The following is a 23,720-nucleotide window of genomic DNA, read 5'->3' as shown; positions in this document are numbered from 1 at the left end:
TCACCAAAGCTTTCTTCTGAAACAGATGTTCTGTCTCTCCAATTGACTATTAATGAAAAGACTAACATAAGAAAAATATTAACCTTTCAAAATCAAATTGATTTTGGTTCCTAATTCACAAAGATATGAAGCATACTTCTATTTTTATTCCTGTTTGTACCTATTTGGATTTTTGGATATAATTTTTTGACAGGATATGGATGGAGTTTTCCTTGCATTTAAATAATCAAAAGGCACTGTTTTCCGTATAACCTGGAAGGTATGAATCTGCCTCCAGCACACTGATAAGAAGGGTCCTAGTCCTTTTGGTCCAGAGCTCATAGCTACATCAGAAACTATTTTCTTTTCCCTAGCAAAGCTTAAGAAGAGGAATAGGACAGAGATGTTTCTAGTTTCCCACATCCATAGGTCAGTGTTCTTTGGGGTTTTCTGAGGACAATAGAACTGAACATTTTCAAATTGCTGAACCAGAAAAGTGATAGTATGTTGATTAGGGTGATGATAATGGCTAGGCTAGCATTTATTCAACCATTACTTTGTACCAAGTAACTCATTAAACTATCATAATATCCTGCAAGGAAGATTTCATTATCTCCTTTTTCCAGGTCAAAGAATTTAAAGATCAGAGGGCTAGAGTAACTTGTTCAAAGTCATAGCCTGGCTCCGTATGCTAAGCCACACCAGTCCACGAGGCGAACACTGCTGTTACCATCCACGTGCCCTGCTGCCCCCAGTGAGGTACAATTAGACCTTTCTTTAAATGTGCTCTGAGGCAGTCTCTGGTCACCTGCTCTTCCTGTCTTTTATCTTCATCACCACAGACAGGTGAATTCTTTATAGATCATTATACTGTGGTATTTTTCATCTCTGAACAAGGGTGAGAAATTTGGCATGGAGTTACTTATGAACTTGCTCCTAATGAAAACATGCCCTGATCCATCTGGATATTTATCAGTGAGAGGTGGAATGAAAAGAAGGCTGAGATTGATTTGACACTCAAAGCCGATAATTTCAAGGCTTTTGGGGACCTTTTTCGAAGCTCAGTCATAAATATGTTTTATTTTATGTAAATGAAATCTGATATAGTTTAACTTTTTAATGTTTTGCAGAGATCACCAAGCAAAAAATCACATGTGAAACACTGTGAATTAGCTTATGACAAATAGAGAAAGTGTTATGCATGAGGTCGACAAAGCTAGTTTCAAAGTTTTCTCTATAATTTACTGCTGTGTGTCCTTTAGCAAGTCACTTAGCCTTTCTGAAACTTGGTTTTCTAATTTTTAAAAGGAGACAGTCATGTCTACCAGTAGGGTAATTGAATAAATTGTATAAATATGAGGTAAACCCAGGTGCTTAATGAACTTTAAAAAGAATAAAAGATTGCTCATGTCTTTCTTGGATGATTCACTTGGAAGCATAATATATCAACCAAATACACAAAAGATATTCATTTTAATGGCTTGTCTTTTAAAATGCCACATTTTTTCATTGTAAAGAGATGATTGTTTGAACATGCTGTATTATAATTAGTGCAGGTGAAGTTTTGAGTCACGTACAAGACATACTTCTAAGGAAAACTGACAAGCATTAACATTTTATAAACATTCATCCCTGAATGCACAAATGATGCATTAAAAAACCATTGGAATTATGTTTTGTGGCCTGTTGTTGGAGATGAATAATTTATCTGGTGTAACTATTTGAGGAAATATTTCTCCATATTTACAAGTGGATTTTTCTTTCTTGTTACTCAGTAGATTTATTGCATGGACAAAATGAATTCTGTAAAGCTCTTAAATGTTTCTCTGTAAGAGATGAACTTCAGAGCCTCGCATTTAATCAATTTTCTACTTGACAGCAGAATAGAAGATTCACACCAGCCTCCCCCCCGTCCTCTGAACAGCAGGTAGAGGTCACTGTCCAATGTGCTGAAAGCTGTTACTGCTTAAGAAATCAGTGTCCTGGATTTATTTTCTGGAAGGCGTTTCAATTGAAGATATAATCTAATTAAAAATTCTTCAGCTCAGAAAAGCTTCCTGTGGCTTGTAGGTTCACATCTGTCAAGTGCTTCTTTGATACCTAGAAAAATAGTGTTAATAGTGACTTGATTTTATGCTTTTTCTTTTGGAAACATATCAAATTTTTTGTCTTTGCTGCAAAGATAAGTAGATTTGTTAATTTTTATTGAGCATAATTTTTTCTATGGTTTTTGGGGCTCTATTTCAGGCCCTTGTATATGACAAGTAAGTGCTTTACCACTTAAGTAAAGCTCTAGCATTGTTAGTGTAAGTTATGATTAATTTAATAATTTTCTATATTCATTTACTGGGAAGCAGCATTTGGGATTTGTGGTTTTCAGATCCTGGATATATTTTTCTTAATCATGGTGTTTTGGTACTTGGAGCTTCTGAAGAATAACTAAACCACATAATTGAAAATTAATGTAGCTTTGACTTTTTAATTTGGATTTTATTTAAAACTACAATGCCATAATAAAGAAAATAGCAGTTATAATAATGATATCTTGTATTCATGAAATGCCCAAGTGCATATTACTAAAAGAAGTTTGAGATTGAAAGCTAAACATATTGTATTAAGGTTACATATTAGCTTTCATTGAAATATTTTGTATTTTCCATTCACCTTTTTGTTAAAAAAAGAAGGAATGATTATAGAGAGACTAAGTGACATAAATCAAGTTCCCCTAGGCAACCTGCCTTCTATTGAGGCTGAAAAAGAACACAGGAGGGGTCTCTTTGCATAGCCTGTGTTCACCCTCTTGAGTTCAGAAACTCTGAAAGCCAGAAAAATGTTCTTTACCTTGACCATGAACGTGTATTGTGGCTGCTGAAAATTACTTGGAGACTTCTTTGAAAAGAAAATGAATCTGACCTATCAAGTATAACAGATTATCGTTCTTACTGCTCTGATGACCTGACAGCATCTAATACTAAGCCCTACTTTTTCTAAAGCTTCTGTTTACTTAATTTTTTCTCCAAATATCATTTTCCTCCACATATTTTACATTTTGGAACACATTAATTCATGGTATACCATCATAGTTGACCCCTGGAAAGATGCCCTACATTTTGAATCAAGCTAGTCATTTTTCTTACCTCCATCTCCACTTACTGCTTCTCTTAGGCACCCATTCCAATATGTTTAGTAAGTCCACATGTATGTGCTTTATTTTTATATATTTTATATACATAGATAGCCTTGAACCATAGTTTTATTCCATTTCTTCCCTTTTCTTCAATATATTTGGTGCAATGCCCTGTCTTTCAGTTCGACCAACAGCAAATTTAACCAACTGTGGATTGAAAATATTTTTTTAAAAAATTTCAGAAAGTTCCAAAAAGTAAAACTTGAACTTGCTGCATGCTGAGCACTATGCTGAACCCACTCGAATGCAGTGGTACTGCTGTGGTTTCACAGGGCTTCAGCTTTGCCTGCGCTTGTTTGAGCATTGGCAGCTTCACATCTCATTCCTGCACTATGCAGTTAGGCATAGTTGCATAGGTTGGGTTGGATGTGTATGGAATAAGTGCAGATTTTTATTCTTGTAATTATTCTCTAAACAATATAATATTGCAACTATTTACCTATCATTTACTTTGCTTATATCAGGTATTATAAATAATTTAAATTTCATTTACAGTATATGGGAAGATGTACATAAGTTAAACGCAAAAACTATGCAGTTTTAAATAGGAGATTAGGGCATCCATGGATTTTGGTGTCTATAGAAAGTTCTGGAAGCAAGCTTCAATTGTTACTGAGGGACCATGTGTGTGTGTGTGTGTGTGTGTGTGTGTGTGTGTGTGTGTGTGTGTATTTCAGTGTTTCTGTTATAAAGAAGTCAGTTTTCTCTGAATTAACTTGCCAATCCAATCTAATTCTAAGAAAATTCCACCTTTTCAATTTAGTCATTTCATATATGAATATGGTAAATTTTTCTATGTGGTCAGGCCATTTACAAGTGTTCTTTGACAGAGTTTTAGATTTTCGTTTCTGTTTTTTTGAGAAAGGGTCCTTCTATGTGGATAGATTTTTTCTGTAAAGATCTTTTACACTCTTTTTAAAAGAATAATTCTTTGATATTTGAAAGATTGTTTATGAGTATTGTATATTTGATGTAATTTCACATCATATTTTCTCTTTAGTTATTGCTGATAATGAGACGAGCTATTGATTTATTTTGATCTTTTATCCATCTACATTGGATTATTACAACTGTATGAATGGTCTGTGTGGTCACATCATTCATCAGTACTGGTAGTTACGGCTTTTTACTTCATGTTCTTTCTTAATTTCCCCAATTTTTCTTGCCTAATTGCCTTGGTGAGGACATCCAACATTATGTTGCACTGTTGTGGTAAGATATGTTCTTTTGGGGGATTCATGTTCTTATAGTGAATGGATATGTAATTTCATAAGTATGAGGTTTGTGGCAGGCTTTAGGTAATTGATGTTTATCTGTAGTCATAAATACTTAGCTGGAGTGCTTTTTTATTTCATTCAGTTCCAAGTATCTTTAAATTTTCATTTCATTTCTTCTTTTTCTCCAAGATAGAATATATCTTGGTTTTCTGACCTATCATGTTGATTTCTAAGGTAGTTTTATGGTTAGAAACATAATCTTTACAAAGCTTCTCTCCTGACCTGGTACATTGTAAATCTTGTAGATGTTCCTTCTGTGTCAACACAATGATTGATAGACAGACTTTTAGGTTGTCCACAGTGTGAATTTTTGGTCTGATTCATTTTTTTGTTGCAAAAGAAGTATTAAAATCTCAAAGTACAGTGATTATCTACTGATCTTTTTTCTTTTATCAATGATGCTTCATATGTTTTTGTTTTTGTTTTTTTTTGAACCGGGGATCGAACTTGGGTCCTTGCGCTTGCACAGCCGGCGGCAAAACCACTGAGCTGAATCCCCGGCCCCAATGCTTCATATGTTTTGATACTGTATTATGTAGAGCATTAAATTCATGATTACTATCTTCATCTAATGTATCTTCTACCCATATATATCATGCCTCTTTGTCCTTAAGGTAATTTTGATCTCAAATTTGATTTAGTCCTCTGGTTCACATTTTTTAATCCCTTCATTTTCGTATACAAAAATTCCCTTTTTGGCCTAACTTTCATGCTCCTCTTAGCCCTCTTCTTGACTAGGTCTTGAAGAACCCAGTTCTAGCAAAGAATCCTGCTAAGTCACTTCAGAGAGGATCCTCCCACCCTTGATATAACGTCAAGTTATTAGTCCCCTGCTGTGGATATCCAAGTCCTAGGTCATCTCCTTTACCATGAATCCTGCTAAGCTAATTTTAGCAAAAATCTCCTACCCTGGATATCTAACGAAGTTCATTTAGGTAATTTTCCATCCACTGGCTCCTTATTCTACTTCTAGGCTATAAATTCCTGTCCTTGCTGCATTTGAAATTGAGTTTAGGTCCACATCAAAGTCTTCCTTCTCTACTGCAGTAGCTCAAATAAAATCTATCTTGCCATTTTAACCCAGTGTTTGGTGCAACCTTTTTCTTCTTTATGACCTTTATGTGTACTTTTTGATTTATAGAAATTTCTCATAGGCAATGGGTTGCTGGATATTTTTTCAAAATACAGTATGAAAATATTATCTTTTAATCTCTTAGCTTAAGGCTTTACATTAATTTCAGTTATTATTTTGAGACTTTTTGCTCTATTTGTTCTGTTTTTTAAAATTTGAGCATCTTTCGTCTTTTTCTTTCTCTTCCTATTTTCTAATGAATATTTGAATTTTATTTTATATGTTTTAAATTTATAGTTTTCTTTTTCTGGTAGTTTTCTTTAGATTTTAAAGCTATGCTTATCTTTCACATCTTCAGCCAAACAAAGCAAGTGCAGTGTAACATGCTTGTCTCATGTTGGCCTAGCCATGTCCTGTCTACCATGATTGCAGTACTGGTCTTTACTTCTAAGTTTGAGTATATATTTTAAGTGATAGCTTATTTAGGAAATAAACTCTGTTAACATGTTTACTCACCTTTTGTTTCATATCCAGTAGCATCCTTCTGGAATTTATTTTCTCTTTTTTGCAGCACTATTTTTCCTAAAAATAATTTTCAAAATAGGTCTTTGTGTATAAATAAACCACCTGGGGCCTTGGATGACTGCAATTATCTTTTATGTCATTCTTTCATTTAATTGAAAATTTCACTGACATAAAATTCTAGGCTTTTTTGAATTTTCTTCCTGTCTAGGCTTTCTGATTCTTTCCCTACTTCTTTTGGAAATGCTTGTTTTTGCAGTACTAGGGATCAAACCTAGGGCTTTTGCACTGTGCTACATCCCCAGCCTTGTATGTATGTATGTATGTATTTTTGAGACACAGTTTAAGTTTCTCAGTTAGCCAGGCTTGATTCAAATTTGCAATCTTCTTGCCTCAGCCTCCCAGAGTGCTGGGATCATAGGTATGTGCCACTGTGCCCAGCTGGAAATTGGACTTCTTGAACCTAGAATTTCCACTGTAAAATCCAAGATCAGTCTTGAGTTTGACCTTTGGCCTCTTTGAACTTCCAGTTCTTCATCTGTAAAATGATGTAATATCAGCATGTAATTCACAAGGGAAATTAATGAGGAAAATGTGATATTCTTGATGAGTTTGTGGACAAGAGAATAATTGCCCTTCCTATGGTTTTAAAAGTTTTGACAAAATTCTTCCTTTTATAAGGATGGAGAAGAAAAGGGGAGAGCAAGTGACATTGACTTCTCAAGGGCAGGGAAATCACTGCAAATTTTCAAAGTTTTTAAAAATCACAGAAAGTTTTTCTTTCTGTGGAAAGACTAATGACTTTCAGCAGCTCCTCTGTCCCCGTGAGGCCCGTGGGGACTGATGTATGACTCACAGCTCGACACCAGGCTGTGCTGTTTGCCAGGCACCTGCTGTGCAGGATCCGGAGGCTGGGCAGGCCTGGGCCGTGCACACCACCACGTCCAGGTTTGTGGCTGCTCTTGGGCCATGAATCATTTTTTCAATTTTTCATTTTTGAAGTGAAATGAAAACAAATGCAAACAAATAAATAAAAAGAGACAGAAGAAGAAGGAGAAGGAGGAGGAAAAGGAGGAGGAGGAGAGAAAGAAGAAGAGGAAGAGGAAGAGGAAGAAAAACAAACTGGTTACCAATTTGTTTTTTGCTAATACAAGGTATAAAGAAAAATATGGTGAACATTTAAATTAAAAAAATTATTACAGTAGAAGACACATTGTCAGGAATCCCCCTCCAAACATTCCCCTTTTTTTAAAACACAGTAAGTGTTCTTGCTGCTTTCTGAAGTGGTTCCGGAAGTCCTCTTTTGTGAGGGTCTTTAGTTGTGCTGTTTTGACTGCCTTGATGTCCTGAATCAATTCAAAACGTTGACCTTTCCTCATCATTTGGACTTTGGGGAAGAGCCAGAAGTCACACAATGTCAGATCTGCTGAATGGGGTGGATGAACACATTATAATATTTTTGTGAGCCTGCCTTTTATTGGATGGCATTTGGTAGCAGCATTCACTGCATTTTTAATCACACCTTGTGAAGACACTCAGGAAAGAGGACTTCCAGAACTGCTTCAGGAAGTAGCAAGAATGATGGGATAAGTGTGTTTAAAATGAGGAGGAGGGTGTTTTGGGGGGGGATTAATGACCATGTATCTTTTCATATGATGAATTTTTTAATGTAAACATTCACCGTATATTTCAATCACACCTTGTATCTAGTGGTCCCTTTTGCTCAGTGAGGCACTTGTTTCTCAGTCATCAGTGTTTGCTCAACGTCCTGCCTTCCTGTCTCCCAGGAATGAGTGGGTGGAGCATTCAGGAAGGGGAGCCTAGGAGAGCAACGGGTGAAAAGAAGCCTCTGTGAGTGTCATGGGAGCTGAAGGAGACAAACTTCACAGGGAGTATTTGCCACACAAGCCTTTGTGCCCTGGCACATGACACTGTCTCAATAAATATGTTAAAAATGTACCTGTGGACCTGATGTCTCTGGTGACCTGTGTGCTTAGCTCTCGTTTCCAGTGACAAGGGGTTGAGGGGCTGCCTTTTCTTGGCCATTTCCTAAATTGGAAAACAAAAGCAACAAAAACAAGATCAGAGGCAGGGAACCCCCTTTGGAAGACGCAGATGCCTGTGCCTCCTGCTCCTCTGAGCAGATGGTGACTCTCTTTGCCAGGTCTCAGCAAGAGGCAGATCTCAGAGTGGACACACTCCGTGCATTTTTAAAATTCCAAGGCTTTTGAAGGCGTCCAAATCCACAAGGAAAGCACAAGGACATTTTGCCAACGTGGAATGAAAGCAGCTTTCATCTTCTCAACATTGCCTCACATCCTGTTCTAGAAAGCACTCAGCCTTCATGTCTGTCCATTTATATTACTACAAGGACTAATTCTCAAGTGAAGTGCTTGTAAAATGACCACAAAAGAGACCATCACAATGGCTATAAATGAATCGAATGTACTTATTATCTTGGGGACAGCAGTCTAGAAAAAGCTTTCCTCATATTTTTTCTGCGTATTCCAGCATGTTAAGGGATGTCAAATTACATTTATACCATAAGAATTCTCAACACCCCCTCCCCACCCCATGTAAAAGTGAGACTTGTAAACCTATGCTTGCATTTGCTAGGTAATCATCAAAGTTGATGAGAGCTTTCTTTTCACAAGAACCTGCCCAGGGCACAGAGGTGCTGGGGTCAGTGGGTGATGCAAGAGAAAATTGACTAGGTGACGTCAGCTGAGATCAGTCAAGGGTAGCTTGGGTCGGTGTCTAGTACTGGGCAACTGGAGAGAAGGAGATGGTGATTTTGTTAAGCAAAAGTGATGGGACAGGCACAGAGGCAGGGCCCATGGCATGGGCTGGATGGACAGAGTAAAAGACGTGGCGCAGGAATGCATGACTTCTTCCTTGGCTTTGCCTTGGAAACTGTGATTTGGGCCAGCCTGCTCATGCCTTTGGCCTTGCTTGAGCTTCACTTCCCTTTTTAATAAAGTTGGGATAATGTCTTGGGCAATTGGGTTGCTTCCAGTTTGGGGAGATGATAAAGCTAATGTAAACATTCTCATACATGTCTTCAGGTAGACACAGGTGCTCCTTTTTCTTGGGTAAAAATCCACGAGTGGATTGTAGAGTTAGAAATAAACATTATGTTTAGCTTACCTAGTCCTCTCTCTGGAACATTCTGGAATATTCCAGAAATAAATTTCTAATAGGCACAGAAATTCTAATGAAGCACCTTGGGGTTCTAGAGAACTCATGAGATAAAGATCCAGTCATTCAGGAAGAATTCTGTATTCTGGCATGTCTCACTGACTTGAAGGGAAGCAGCACATTTGGGCTCAGATCCTGGTACTGTTACTCCTTGTGGTGGGCTATGCTATTTGGTGGCCTTCTCTGTGGAAGAATCATGGAGGATTATTCATCTTCCCAAGTTGAATTCAAGCATGGGCATGTGACTAGAATTGGCTAATGATGTGCATGAAAATGACCCATGCCCATGTGGTTGTGGTTTTTTTTTTTTTTCCAGTACTGAGCATTGAACCCAGGGCCCTCAGACTGAGCTACCTTCTCAGCCAGCAATCTGTCTGTCTGTCTATCTATCTATCTATCCACTGGATCTTGCTAAGTCACTAGTTGTACGCTGGGTTCAGACTTGTGATCCTCCTGCCTGTCTCAGTCTCCTGCCTGTCTCAGAGTGCCTGGATTGCAGGCATGCTCCACTACACCTGGCTCATGTGGTTATGATTTTTAAGAATGAGCATATAGTTTTCCATGTTCTTTTTCCCCTCTTCTGTGATGACCGACAACATTCAAGATCAAGGCTGCTCTTGCTGTGCTGCATGGGTCTCAGAATGAAGGAGTATGGCATAGCCACAGCGGATCCATGGTGGGCATGTAGTATGAGTGAAAAATAAGCAATTATGGTGTCAAATTAAGATTTTGGGGGCTATTTGTTACCACCACATAGCTTAGCCTGTCCTGATTGATACAGCACTTCCTATCCATAGATCCCTGAGTATGTCATGTGAATTCTTTGACCTACTGCACTTAATCTATTAAGATTGGGATTTTGGCATCTTTCTTGGCTGATGCAACCAAGAAAGGGGGGTTGTGAGAGGACTGAAATAAGCAACAGATTGTGAAGCTGCTCTGAAGATGTGTGACAATATATGAAGTTTGGTTCTGTTGTTGCAGTGAGGTACGATGGAATGAGCAGGTAAAGGGGCAGACTCTGGAGTTCAACAGCTGGGTCACTTATTAGTTGTGTGACCCTAGATAAGTTGCTTAATTGCTCTAAGTCCCCTTATCTCTAAAATGTGGTCAGTAGCAGCATCTGCCTTCTAGGGAGGTAGGCAGATTAATGGAAGAAGTACAGCGAAAACCTAACACAGAGCCCAGCATACAGCAGCTCCTTCCTGAGACCTGCAGTGGTTGTTATCAGTGTGTTATTATTGTTCCCACCTTGATGTGTCTTCTGTCAGCACCAGGATCAGAAAACCCAGGAGGGCTGGGGTTCTGCAATTCTATTCTATTACAACCAGAGCAAAATATGACTATCTCTTTAAAAATTCTGCAGGCAAGGAAAACATTTGTGGTAGGGAAGTTGTTTAAGTGCTTTAGATTTTGTCTTCATAATAATTTATTAAAGATCTGCTGCTCAAAGAGTCTTCTTTCAAAAATAAATCAATAGTTCACACAGAGGCCAAGATTCTAAATTCCTTTCTTCTTGCTAGAAGTCAGTCATGGGAAAAAATCACATTTGATGTATTTGTGAAAAATTTATTCACCCTACTATGTGCAGGGCAAAGCTTAGAGAGGATAATACATGATCTAGAGGGGAGAAAGGCATCTTTGTGTGTAATTAAAATAAGATACTGTAAAGGTTCTTGACTTACAGAGTTATGTAGCAAAGGTGATAGGAACATAAATGCAGGAGTGATATATTATGTCTAGGTGGGTCCTGGTCAAAGCTTTGGAAAGGAAGTGATACTTGAATTGGGTTAGTTAGGCTGATTGGATTAGATCTGTAAGGCCCAGTAGAGTGTAGGAAGGCACAGACCTGGAGGCAGGATGAGGATCCGGCCACAGATGAGATGGAATGAGTGGCTGAGACTGGTGGAGAGGCCCTTGATGAAATGTTATAGACTTAATTCTTCAGGCAAGGTCAAGGTGTTTTAGAGACATTCAGTGCACATGCTTGGATAAGTACCAAAGACAGAAAGAAAAATCAAGTTATAAGCTTTCCTTTATTCATGTGTCAAGCAAAGTTTTTTTCATTGCTGAACAGAGTGTTTCTACCTAGTTTCATTGGGATGAAAATGCACTAAAATGAGAAGGTTGCCATTTGAGTCTCTTAATGAACAGAAGGGTCACTGTGGGGTCTAAGGGGGAGGCCTGGGCCACCAGCTGAATGGAGGGTCAGGCAGATGATGGTGATTATAATAATTTCTGCATGCATGGTGACCACAGCAGACACTTTACAGATGGCACTATGGCAGGAAAAGTTTTATCCAACCCAGGGCCATGAGGTTTTGCCCATTGTTTGTTCAGCCTATTGGCTGTGGTAGCCTTCAGCCCACAGATGCTGATTTGAGAGACAAGTGAGAAAGACCTACTATCTAGAACATATAAAGAACTCAAAAAATTCAGACCCCTCGAAATATAAAGACCCAATTCAAACATGGGCATCTGAAATGAACAGACATTTATCAGACAAAGAAGTAAAAGCAGCAAATAAACATATGAAAAAATGTTCAACATCACTGGTCATTCGAGAGATGCAGATGAAAACAACACTGAGATTCCACCTCACCCCAGAAAGAATGGCTGCTATCAAGAAATCAACCAATAACAAATGCTGGTACGGTTGTGGGGAGAAAGGAACCCTTCTCCATTGTTAGTGGGAGTGCAGACTGGTGCAACCACTGTGGAAATCAATATGGAGATACCTCAAACAACTAGGATTAGAAGTCCTATTTGACCCAGCTATTCCCCTGCTGGGTATCTCCCCAAAATAATTAAAAGAATCACACTACAGGGATATATGTGCACCCATGTTTTTAGCGGCAGTTTGTAATAGCTAAAGCTTGGAAACAGCCCAAGTGCCCATCAACTGGAAACTGGATAAAGAAGATGTGGGTTTTTTTTTTTAATAAAATGGAGCACTACTCAGCCATAAAGAATGAGAAACTAGAGTAATTTATAGCTAAATGGATGGATATTGAGGCCATACTCTTAAGTGAAATAAATAGGGCACACATGTGTAAATACTGAATAGTTTCTCTAGTGTGAGAAACTGAGAGTGTAAATAAGGATTAAAAGGATTAATAACTAATAATTGATACTTTGAAATAGGAAAAGGTCCAAAGGGTAGGGGTGGTGGGAGGAGATGGAGAAAGGAAAGAATGGAAAGGAAAAATTATAAGAAAAGAAAAAAAAATGGAAACAAAGTCTATGTAAATAGGGAAGGGTGGAGGGGGTGAAAGGCACACAGGTAATGGGGAAAAAATAAGAACCAAGATACATCATGTACAGGTACAAGCACCCAATGATAAATGTAAATGTATTGTATACCTAAAATGTACCAATAAAAGAAATTAAGCAAAAAAACAAAAAAAAGGATCATACCACAGTGATATATGCTCACCCATACTTAATAGCAGCACAGTTTGTAATAGCTAAAGCTTGGAAACAGCCCAAGTGCCCATCAACTGGAGATTGGATAAAGAAGATGTGGTTTTTCTATAAAATGGAGTACTACTCAGCCATAAAGAATGAGAAACTAGAGGCATTTATAGCTAAATGGATGCATATTGAGACCATACTCTTTAAGTGAAATAAATAGGACCCACATGTGTAAATACTGAATAGTTTCTCTGGTGTGAAAAACTAAAAGTGTAAATAAGGATCAAAATGTATAATTGGTAATGTGAAATAGGAAGAAAAGGTCTAAAGGAGTAGGGGGAGTGGAAGGGGTAGGGGAAAGTAAAGAAGAGAAAAGAAAAAATAGGAGAAAAGAAAAAATGGAAACAAAGTCTTTGTAAATAGGGAAGGGTGGAGGGGGTGAAGGGAGGGCTAGGAATGGGGAAAAAATAAGAACCAAGATACATCATGTAAAGGTACAAGTTCCCAATGATGAATGTAACTGTATTGTGTACCTAAAATGTACCAATAAACTTAATGAAAAAAAAAAAACAAACAAGTGAGAAAGACCTATGTGGCTTATTGCTGATGGATGTAGGAGTGAGTTTGCCTCATCAAATACTGTGTATCTTTCCAGAGAATCAATATCTGTTAACATAAAAAATGCACCCATCATTGCTTTTAACAGCAAAAACCTAAATAACCTTTAGAGGCGAATGGTTAAATGAAGAGCGGTTTACACAAAAATACTATATGGCAGTTTGTCTTAGTTACTTTCCTCATTGCTGGGACAAAATACCTGACACCCACAAGGTAAGGGAGGAAAGGTTTATTTTGGCACAGTTTGTAGAGGTTTCAGTTCATAGTTGTCTGGCTTCAAGACAGGGCAGTATGGCAGAGGAGAAACAGTCCATGGCAGGGCAGCCAGCAGGCACCCTCTCTTTCCCTTTTACTTCATTCAGGCTACACGCCTATTGGTTGGTGCCACCCACACCCGGGGTGGGCCTTCCCATTTTCCACACCCAGAACTATGCTAATCCAGTCAGTGGACTAATCCAATTATCACACACTCATAATCCATACTTACACACCTTAGATCCAGCTACCTCTGAAAAGCTCTACCTATGAGCACATGAGACTTTGGGGGGACATCATCTAGATATAAACCATAACACAGTTCAAGTAACTAATTAGAATTACATGTATGTTATGGTTAAATCTCTAAAATATAATGTGCTAAAAAAGCAAGGTTACTTTCTGGATGATACCACCAATATAAAATTTAAAGTCTGGCATAGTAGTGCACACTACTATAATCCAAGTACTCTATGAGGCAGAGGCAGTAAGATTATGAGTTCTAGCCCAGCCTGGGCAACTTGGATTTTTAAGGAGACACCGTCTAAATTTTTTTTAAAAGACTGGGGTTTTAATATAGTGCAGAGGCCCTGGGTTTAAGCCCTAGTGCCACCAAAAAAGAAAAAACCCAAAACCAAACAAACCAACAAAACAAAACCACGCACGTGACATATTTGACAGATATATTGATATATGGGAAAAATATAAAAACTGATGAATCTCTGGGGATGAAGAGAGGAGAGTAATGGAAAAGGTATACACAGGGCCTTCTCTTTTATCTGCAGTGCTTCCTCTGTTTTGAAAGCAAAAAGTCAAATAAGGCAAATGTAAAAATTAGATAAAGATGGGCAGCAAGTTACTGGTGGTTTATTATTTTGTCTTTCTGCATATGAAATATTTCACAATACTCTGAATTTTTCAAAGGAAATGTTTTAATCAAGACACTAGGACCTATTAAAGCAAAGATACCTTTGGCATTGAATGGATTTTCTAATTGCTTTTTCTTCGCTTGAACAGTTTTTGGTTTCTATCCACAATGCATGCATGTGTGTAGGTGGGTGTTTGGAGATTTCCTGGAGGGAAGAGTGAGCATATTGGTAAAATGGAGTGTTTTGTTTGTAGCAGAATCTAAAAGCATATTTTCTTTAAATGAAATGCAAAATATATTACCTTCATGAATAGAAGGGCTTCTGGTATGGATACCTTGACCTGCGCCACCAAAGATGAGGTAGGCCCAGACTCCGGGGGAGGACGAAGAACTTAACTATACCTTGCAGAGCTTCCTGGCACACTTGGGCCTGACCCAGGCTAGTGCTGCCATATGCTCACAGCCAGACCGAGTGGGTGGAGGGACCACCCACCACAGTGACACTGAGTTATGTGGAGATGCCTCTTGGGGATTGGCAGAATCTCCTGTGGGTTTGAAGTGCATATTTAAAGTTTGAAGCAGCATATTCATGATTACAAAATGTATTTTCTGCTTTGAATATAAAACCTTTTTAAGAAAAATCACGTGAACTACCTAGACTTAACCTCATGAGATCTTAGGGAGTGAATTTTTAGAATGAATGTGACTCCTGACTGCACCCATTGCTCCCTGGGGCAAGAATGAGAGTGGGAGCAAATGGCCTGAGATTGGTTAAACAGGCAGATTGAAAACCTCAGGGGTCCAGTTAAAATCAAAAACAAAAACAAAAAACAGTGCTGGAGATTGAACCCAGGGGCTCACACTAAGATGCAGCCCCAGCCCTTTTGATTTTGCTAAGTTCCAAAGGCTAGATTTGCATTTGCAGCCCTCCTGGCTCGGCGTCCCGAGTGGCTGGGATTATGGGGCTGCAGCACTGTGCCTTACATCAATCTTGGTGGCGATGGTGAGGGTTTGGCAAACAACGCATGGTCTTCTTCCTTCCTGAGATTCCTCCTCCTGGGGTAGAGGTGAGCAGATCTTGGTTTCTGATTGCTAAATGCTGCTGTGTAAGTCACATGTCCCTCCGGGTCGTTAGGCCCTCAAGTGACTTGGAGCAGGACAAAAACTTTGAGAACCCCGTTCTGGGCAGTGGTCTTTCTTGGGATTTGTTTCTATGACTGTCACCATTGAAGCAGAACCTCGGGTAGCAGGAGCTGAGAGGAGTCACCAAGGGAGGTGGAGCGGAGGCCCAGGGGATGTTTCTGGACGCATACACAGGTGTGAGGGCTTGCTGGATTGTTCTGGCCGGAAGGAACTTCACTTCCAGCTGCCTGATGAGTGGGAAGCAGCACTGAACACACTGCTATCAGGGTGGTTGGCACCTTGAGTGGTTAAGATCTTTCTCACTGATGGGGGCCCTCTGGGGCTGGGCTTGTGCTGGGTGGAAGGCTTTTATTTTAAAAATTTTAAATTTTATGTGTACATATTTGCAGTTCATGCAGTTTACAGTTGTCTTGGGCAATGGTTACATGTGCATATCACAGCATATTTCTTTCTTTTTTTGTTTTAATCCCCTTCCCCTTCCCTCCTTCCCCCTCCCTCCTCCCCTTCCCCTATCCCATTTTTTATTCTTGTGGATATTATTTGTCTTAGCTTATGTTATGGCATATAGTGTTTACATGAATTGGTGTTATTAGGTTCCTGTACATGCCATATCTTTATTCTTCTTATTTCTCCTTCCCCTCCTTCTCACCCCTCACTCTTGTTCCCTTGGACCATTTGCCTATTGCAAGAGATCCATCCCCCTTGTCCCTTTCTATCCATCCTTTATCATTTTCTTTGTACTTTGCCTCGCTCAAATGAGAGGTACAATACATTATTTAAGCTGGTCTGTCTGGTTTATTTTACTCAACATTATATTTTCCAGGTGCATCCATTTTCCTACAAATGTCTTAAATGTGTCATTCTTTATACTGAGTAGTGTTCCATTATATATAGATACCACATTATCTTTATCCAATTATCTGTTGATGGGTATACTGGCTGCTTCTAGGATTTAGCTTTTACAAATTGTGCTGCTATAGACATTGGTATGCATGTATTGCTGTAGAATGATAACTTAAGCTCTTTACAGAAGATACCTAGCAGGGGTATAGCTGGGTCATATGGAATTTCTAATTTCAGTTCTTTGAAAAATCTCCATACTGATTTTCATAATGGTTGTACTGATTTTATAATGGTTTATTCCCACCAGCAATGGAAGAGGATTCTTTTTTTCACCACAGCCTCACCAGCATTTATTGTTTGATTTCTTATTAATTCCCATTCTTTCTGGAGTAAGATGGAATCTTAGTGTTGTTTTAATTTGCACTTCTCTAATAGCCAGAGATGTTTAACATCTTTTCATGTATTTGTTGACAGTTTGTATTTCTTTCTCTGTGAAGTGCTCGTTCATCTCTTTTGCCCATTTCTTGACTGGGTCTTTAATTTTAGGTGGTTTAATTTTTTTGATTTCTTTATATATTTTAGATATTGGTCCTCTATCTGAGGAGTAGCTGGTACATTTTTTTCCCCATCTGTAAGTTGTCTCTTCATTCTACTGACCGATTCTTCTCTTGTACAAAAACTTTTTATTCTGATATAATACAATTTATTGATTCTTGTTGCTCTTTCTTGTGCAATTGAGGTTCAGTTTAGAGAATCCTTTTCTGTATCTTCAAGTGTTTTACTTAGTTTATCTTCCAGTAGGTTTAATGTTTCTATTTTAATGTTTTGATCTCTGACCCATTTGCTTTTAGTTTAGTATATGGCGAGAGATAAGGGTCCATTTTCAGTCTTCTGCAAACGGATAACCAGTTTTCTCAGCATCACTTGTTGAATAGGATATCTTTCCTCCAACATATGCTTTGGCTCATTTGTCAAAGATCAAACAGTCAGGCCGGGGATTTAGCTCAGTGGTTCCACTGCCTGCCTCCCAAGTGCAAGGTCCCGAGTTCGATCCTGGTACCAAACCGCCCCCCTCCCCAAAACAGAAAACAAAAACAAAGATCAAACAGTGAAATATGTCTGGGGAGGTTTCTATGTCCTCAATTCTATTTTGTTGATCCATGTATCTATTTTTGTTCCAGTACCATGCCATTTTTATCATTATTGCTTTATAGTATAGCTTGAAGTCAGGTATTTCTATGGCTCCTGCTTTGCTCTTGTTGCCCAAAATTACTTTTGGTGTTCTAGGTCTCTTTTGATTCCATATGAATTTTAGAATTTTTTTTCTAGCTCTGTAAAGTATGCCGTTGGTATTTTCACGGGGACTGCATTGAATCTGCATAACAATTTTGGAAGTAGCTGAAGGCTGTTAGATGAACAGCCTGGCCAGAGCTGAGGGTCTACCTTTCTGCTGAACCATCTGTCACTATTGGAGAAAACTTTCCATATTCAGATATCCAAGGTGCGCTAAAAAATCCAGGACATGCTTTGATCTGACACAAGCTCCAGCCTCTCCTATTGCTTATGTTCAGATATTTGATCATTTACCAAACAATAAAGTTTCTATGGAGGGAAGCTGGAGTCTAGTCTTTGTGTACCATTTCACTGAGGTCCAGGTAGAATTGCCATGCTGGAAGCAAGCTTTCGACCTTTGAAATGTTATTTCTTCAACAGACTTGGTAGGAAGGGTAAGCCACAATGAGTTTAGAGATGTTTATTGGGCCATATGGCCTTGAAACATGTTCAAATGTAATTAGAGGAAAGGCAAATGTCAGGCTCCTGGTGACTACTTTTGAACACATTTACCTGAGGGATTAGAAAGGAAGCCTCAGGGTGTCAGCTGGTGCCAGAGAGTGGCAGCTGTAGGAAGCCCTAATGTGTGACTGTGGGTTTTTAGCACCGGAATAGTGATGGCAGCTATGGTCCATTCCAGTGAAGTCAGGTACATGTGAAGGTCAGGTGGACTGTACTAGGTCTTATGTATTTTGAATAAATAAACTGAAAACCATTCTCAGTGTCTTTTTTTTTTTTTTTTTGAGACAGGGTCTCACTATGTAGTTCAGGCTGGTCTTGAACTCATGGTGATCCTCCTGCCTCAGCCTCCTGAATGCTGGGATTATAGGCGTGCAGCACCACGCCCAGTTTCTCAGTATCTTTAGACACCAAGTGGATTTCATAACATCAGAGAGAGGGATTAATACAAAGGTCTTGAGATAACCATTTTATGTTTGGCTTTTGCTGAATTTTGGCTATACTGTATTATCAGGAAAAAGACACACTGTTCTCTCCGTCTTGGATATCCTCCCACCACCTCCACTTCCCCACCCATCTGGCTGCCTCCTATCCATCTTTCACACCCAAGCTTGGCTTTCCCCTCCTCTGGGAGGCAAGTTTTCAGAGAGAGTGACTCACCTTTCCTGGGCGCCTCTGGTACCATGTACGAATTCTCAAGTTTCACATCTATTGACAGCCTTGTTTTAATCTTTAAGTACTAATGTGGGACTTACTGCATGAGAGCCACTGTTCTGAGTGCACACACGCACACACACACACACCCGCTAAGCTTCATAATAACCCTATGAGGTTAGTGCAAATATCCTTCCTATTTTATAGATGAGAATAATGAAGCCCCATGAGGTGCACTCTCTTGCCCATGGTCACACAGCTCAGAGTAGTAGACTGAGACACCCTCTGGGGACACTGGCGGTGGGACCTCTGTCCATACAGCAGGCTCTACCAAATCTCTCTAAGCTGTACTGGCTGGTGACAGCTGAGTTGCATTTCTCCATCTCCCCCGTCCTGTCCACCTTGCTGCTCCTCCTGCAGGTCTTTTTATCTCGGTTCGTGACTTTTCTCTTGCTGCCACGCCTTACATCAGATCCATCTGCAGATCTGGACAGCCCTACCCCAGCAGAGATCTGACAGTTCTCACTACTTCCTTGCCAACACCTTGGTTTAAACCACTGCCATTGCTGGCCTGGATTATGGCCAAAGGTCCCTATTTGGCTTCCCTGCTTTCCTCCTTACCTCTACTCCCTTCTCAGGCCTTTCTCAGCATAGCAGTCAGCAGAATGATCCTTCTAAAATCTCCCAGATCATGCAATATCTCTGTTCCATATCTTTCCTTGTTTCTAACTTTGCACTTGCCTTCTTTGCTTGATATCCTCTTTCTTCAAATACTTAGTCCTTAACTTCTTTTCATTCTTCACTCAAATGTTGCCTTATCATTGGGGTCCTCCTGTGCTTCTCTACATACAACCCATCCCAGTTGCTCCTGTCTCCCTTAACTTGCCTTACGTTCCTGCACAGGGGTCATATAACATATGCATTTTCATGTTTATTTGTGTATTTTTTGTCTTCTTCTCAAAGGTCAGCCTTCGAGAGTAGGGACTGTGATTTTAGCTCATTGTTTTATCTGATGGTGAGAATAGCTCACCAGTACATAGTGGATGCTCAGTAAATATTTGTAGAATGAAAAAGGTGTGTGGAAGTCTTACTCTGTGTTAGTTACTGTTCTGTTTTATCTTCACAAGATCTCCTTAGGTCACTTGGGTGTCTTTGGAAAAATTATTCATCACTATTTAACTTCAGTTTATTTCCAAAATGAAGATAACCATAGTACTTACCTCTAAGAGCAGGCATGTGTGAAAAGCTGAGAACAGTACCTGTTCCATGCTACCTGTCACAGATGGCTTCCCGGGGAAGCAGAGGAAGATTAGTGGGCAGGATTAGTGCTTTTGGGATTAGCACCAGTGTGGGGGGTGGGCGGGAAGGATTGTCCACAGGGAGAGGTGGATGCACACATCACTCCAGGGAGCATGGAGATGGAAAGGCCTGAGATGGGGCAAGTAGGCCTGGCCTCGCTAGCCCCACAGTGGCTGGTGGCTCTGAGAGGGCATGACTTTGGAGGACACACTTGCTTCAAGCCCAGGCAGTGCCTAGAAAGAACTGACAGTCACTCTCACTCCTGGCAACTGGTCCTGGCTGTGTGTGTACACGTGTGCATGTGTGTGGGTAGTGGTGAACCATTGTAGTGCTCATTAGAGTAAATACTCAGGAAATGGCTGGGACAGTAACCTACTTCCCACATTGCCTAAATTCAGCAAGTAGCTCCCTGCCCAAGAGCCTCTCATAATTCCAGTGCCCAATGAATGCAGAGGAAATCCATTCTTTGAGTGTCTTGGCTTCTTGTAAAGGTTTTGGAGTGGATTTGATCCACAAGACTTTCTCACTGCGGACTTCCACAGTCCGAGCCTTTCTGGGTGCCTGACCACTTAGCTCAGAGCTCAGCATATTCTATGTCATCTGTGGTCACAGTGATTCAGAGTAAAGTACGGGAGCCTCTGGAGTAGTCTAGGTTGGCAGGCACGAGTCTTGTTTGTACCTTTAGAGATTTCCTCCACGACCTGGAGTTGTACCATTAGACTCCATACCATTAGAGTACCATTGTGTATTGAAGCATTTACAAAAGCATAGGGAGTGTTCTATTTAAATGCAAGTAATTGTAATCACTACAGCTTAAACCTTTGTGATGAAATGCTTTAGATCTTCATTCAAAAACACTATTAAGTTTTCTATTTTAAAGTATTCTAAATGTGGCAATCTTGTTATAGCTTAGCTTGGGGTTCATAGTCTTTTAGTGAAAATAAATGAAAATAATCCATCTGGATTCCTTCACTGGGGCATTTTCTTTCCAGAGAGTTGGAGTGTCATGAAGAGACCTCAAGTCTAGTGTGTGACCTGTCCTGACAACGGGGACCCCTTCTGGCATAGCCTGGCGTTCCTCTCTCTCTCTTAGTAGAAAGGAGGCCAGATCTAGATGTGCCCCGTCCAACCTCAGCCCCGTGTGACTCTTTGCCTTTAAGTCCACATAATTAAAATTCAGTTCAGTTGCTCTGTTGCTTTAAGTACATTTTAAATTCTCAGTAACCATTGCGTGAGTGCTGCTGTGATGAGACACACAGAAAGTTCTACTGGGTAGCACGTGGAAATGATGCCATCATTTCTTTCGACTTCCAATATTTTAAGGAAGGTTTTATTTTCTAAAATAAACCCATGCTAAAGGATTGCTGACTCACTTTTCTTTAGAAGGCAGTTCATGGATCTCTTGTGGCTACTACTCTTCCTCTTCTGCTTTCTCTTCTTCTAGAACACATTATTGATCTGCCATGGTGCACACAATTCCCCTCTCCTGGAGATGATCACTGTTGACATTTTGTTCAGCATCTCTCCTACTGGAAGGTTCTCCGTGCATACAGCACGCATATGGCATTTTCACACATGGACCGGTACATACAGGGCTGCTCTTCAAAGGGCTGGCTAGTATTACTGTTTTTAACTTAAGCTTAAAGTCAAAACCGCTTTTCAGAATTTCTGTGGATTAGACCCAAACTGAAAATTTGGCAGTTAGACCAGGCTCATTTTTCCTGCTGCTCCATATACCAATCCCTGAGGCTACGAGTAGCAAAGGAGAAAGAGTTTTATTCACCTGGTGTATGTGAGGAGAGGAAGGCTTCGGACTGAAATCCACCTCCCCTAGGATGAGGCTTAGAGTATTTACAGAATGAATACGCAGGTGTGGGGAGAGGTGAGTAAGCAAGATGTGGTTGAGATTGGAGGTGCGAAAGAGGGCCAGGTTGCTGGACCACCCAGGAATAGCCAAGGTTCATGGTTCCTTACAGGGCACATGTTTTAGGAAAGGGCAGCACTGGTGCAATCGCAGGATGGAGTGTCTTCTCTCAGGCATCAAAAGATCACCTGAACAGGGCCACGTGAAGAGTTAGTGTTTTCTTCTGGTTTGAGATAAAGGAAAGTGGCCTTCATGTTCCTTAAAGAATACTTAAACACCTGTTACCATAGTGACCTCACATCAGCAGTGTTACCCTTAGCAAAGCCGGTGCAGGGTATTGCTTAGCTACCTGACCTCTCATATTGGTGATAAAAGCAAGTAAAGCTGGTGGGAGTTTATTCAGATCTCTCCTTAGTTTCACTTGAGAGAGTCTGTCCAACGGTGGACATTGTGGGCAATCCCTTCTTGGAAGCTAAGAGTCAAAAAGTGTTTTGAGTGCTTTGAGTGCATGTGTGCTCTTGCTACTTCAGAGGATGATATGCTGTCTTCTGGTTTGTCAGCTGATACCCTCATAAGTGTATATAAACGTTACATCTGGTGCCTGGCACCCGTCTTCTCCACTTTACGTCTTGCAGTAGAAAAAGAGCCCATTCATAGTCAGTGCTATGCGAGGCCGGGAAATGGGTCCTTTGTAGAAGTTTGACAGGCCGGTGTTCTGAGGTTAAGAGCTCTTGTTCAAATGCATCATCCCAAATGGAAGCAGATTGCGATCCAACTCTGGAGGCGTGCGTCTTTCAGGCGAGATGTGCCTGAGGGAGCGAGAAAGGAACATTTTGGTCAAGATCAAGGGAAAAACTCTATGTGAAATTGGATGTGAGCCATTTTCTTTATAGTATTCTTCTGCTGGAAATTTTAAAAGGTGTGACTGAAGCAGACTCTGTGGAAGGTAGCTTGTATCAAGAGTACAGAAGTGGCTCCTGAAGGAACTTTTCTAGTCCTTGTGCCTGGACACAGCCTGTATCTGTGTGGTGTCCACTGAGGAAAGGACCCATCCAGGTCATGCAGCCAAAAAGATCATATCTGTTAAGTCTGTGTGGCTGGCTTGATATCATATGAGAGAAAAAGTGATTTCTTTTCTTCACCCTTTACAAGATTCATAGCTGAGAGATCTACAACAAGAGATTAAAAGAGAAAAACATACACATTTATTTAATATGTTTTATGTGATGCAGAAGCCTTCAGAAATGAAAGCCCCAAAGCACGGGAAGATCTCCGTATTTTTATAGACAGTTGTGCACAAGTATGAGTGGTTAGAAGACAAAAGAGCATAATCTCACGGTCATAAACTTGTGTGAAGGGGGTTCTTAGCAAGGCTTGTTTTCTCGGTTTCTCCTTGGCATCTTGTGTGATGTTCCTTCCTGCCAGGTATAGGGCAGGACACTATCATGGGAGGTGTCAAAGAGAGGAGAAGGAAAAGGCCCTAGGTTTTATGGCTGGCTTCAGAAAAGAAGGAAGAAGGGGGAATTTTAATTTCTGTGTCCCACTTCAGGGGAGAATCGGGCAGGAGAAGGTCACAGAAACTTTCCTGCTTCTACTATGTTCTCAGTTTTCCAGGTTCTATATTTTGGGTCAGTGTTTTCTGGGCCCCATCAATATCCACAGTCTGCTCATGGCTTTTGGCCTGGTGGAAGCAGCGGGAGCTGTTGCGATGTAGTAGAAACTGCCTGGTATCTGAA

At 40.0% G+C, this 23,720-nt stretch overlaps 1 protein-coding gene across 5 annotated transcripts in view; it reads left to right on the top strand.

Annotated features, from left to right (window-relative positions):
• Positions 1-23,720, top strand: part of Sv2b (synaptic vesicle glycoprotein 2B) — a 190,797-nt gene that overhangs the window by 73,355 nt on the left and 93,722 nt on the right. The window lies entirely within an intron of this gene.

This window comes from Heterocephalus glaber, unplaced genomic scaffold (assembly GCF_053883595.1).
Source record: "Heterocephalus glaber isolate CG9 unplaced genomic scaffold, H.glaber_assembly_v1.0 deba00001531, whole genome shotgun sequence".
Classification (NCBI taxonomy): domain Eukaryota; kingdom Metazoa; phylum Chordata; class Mammalia; order Rodentia; family Bathyergidae; genus Heterocephalus; species Heterocephalus glaber.
Note: the sequence above shows the minus strand (reverse complement) of the source record. Positions and strands in the feature narration are given on the sequence as shown.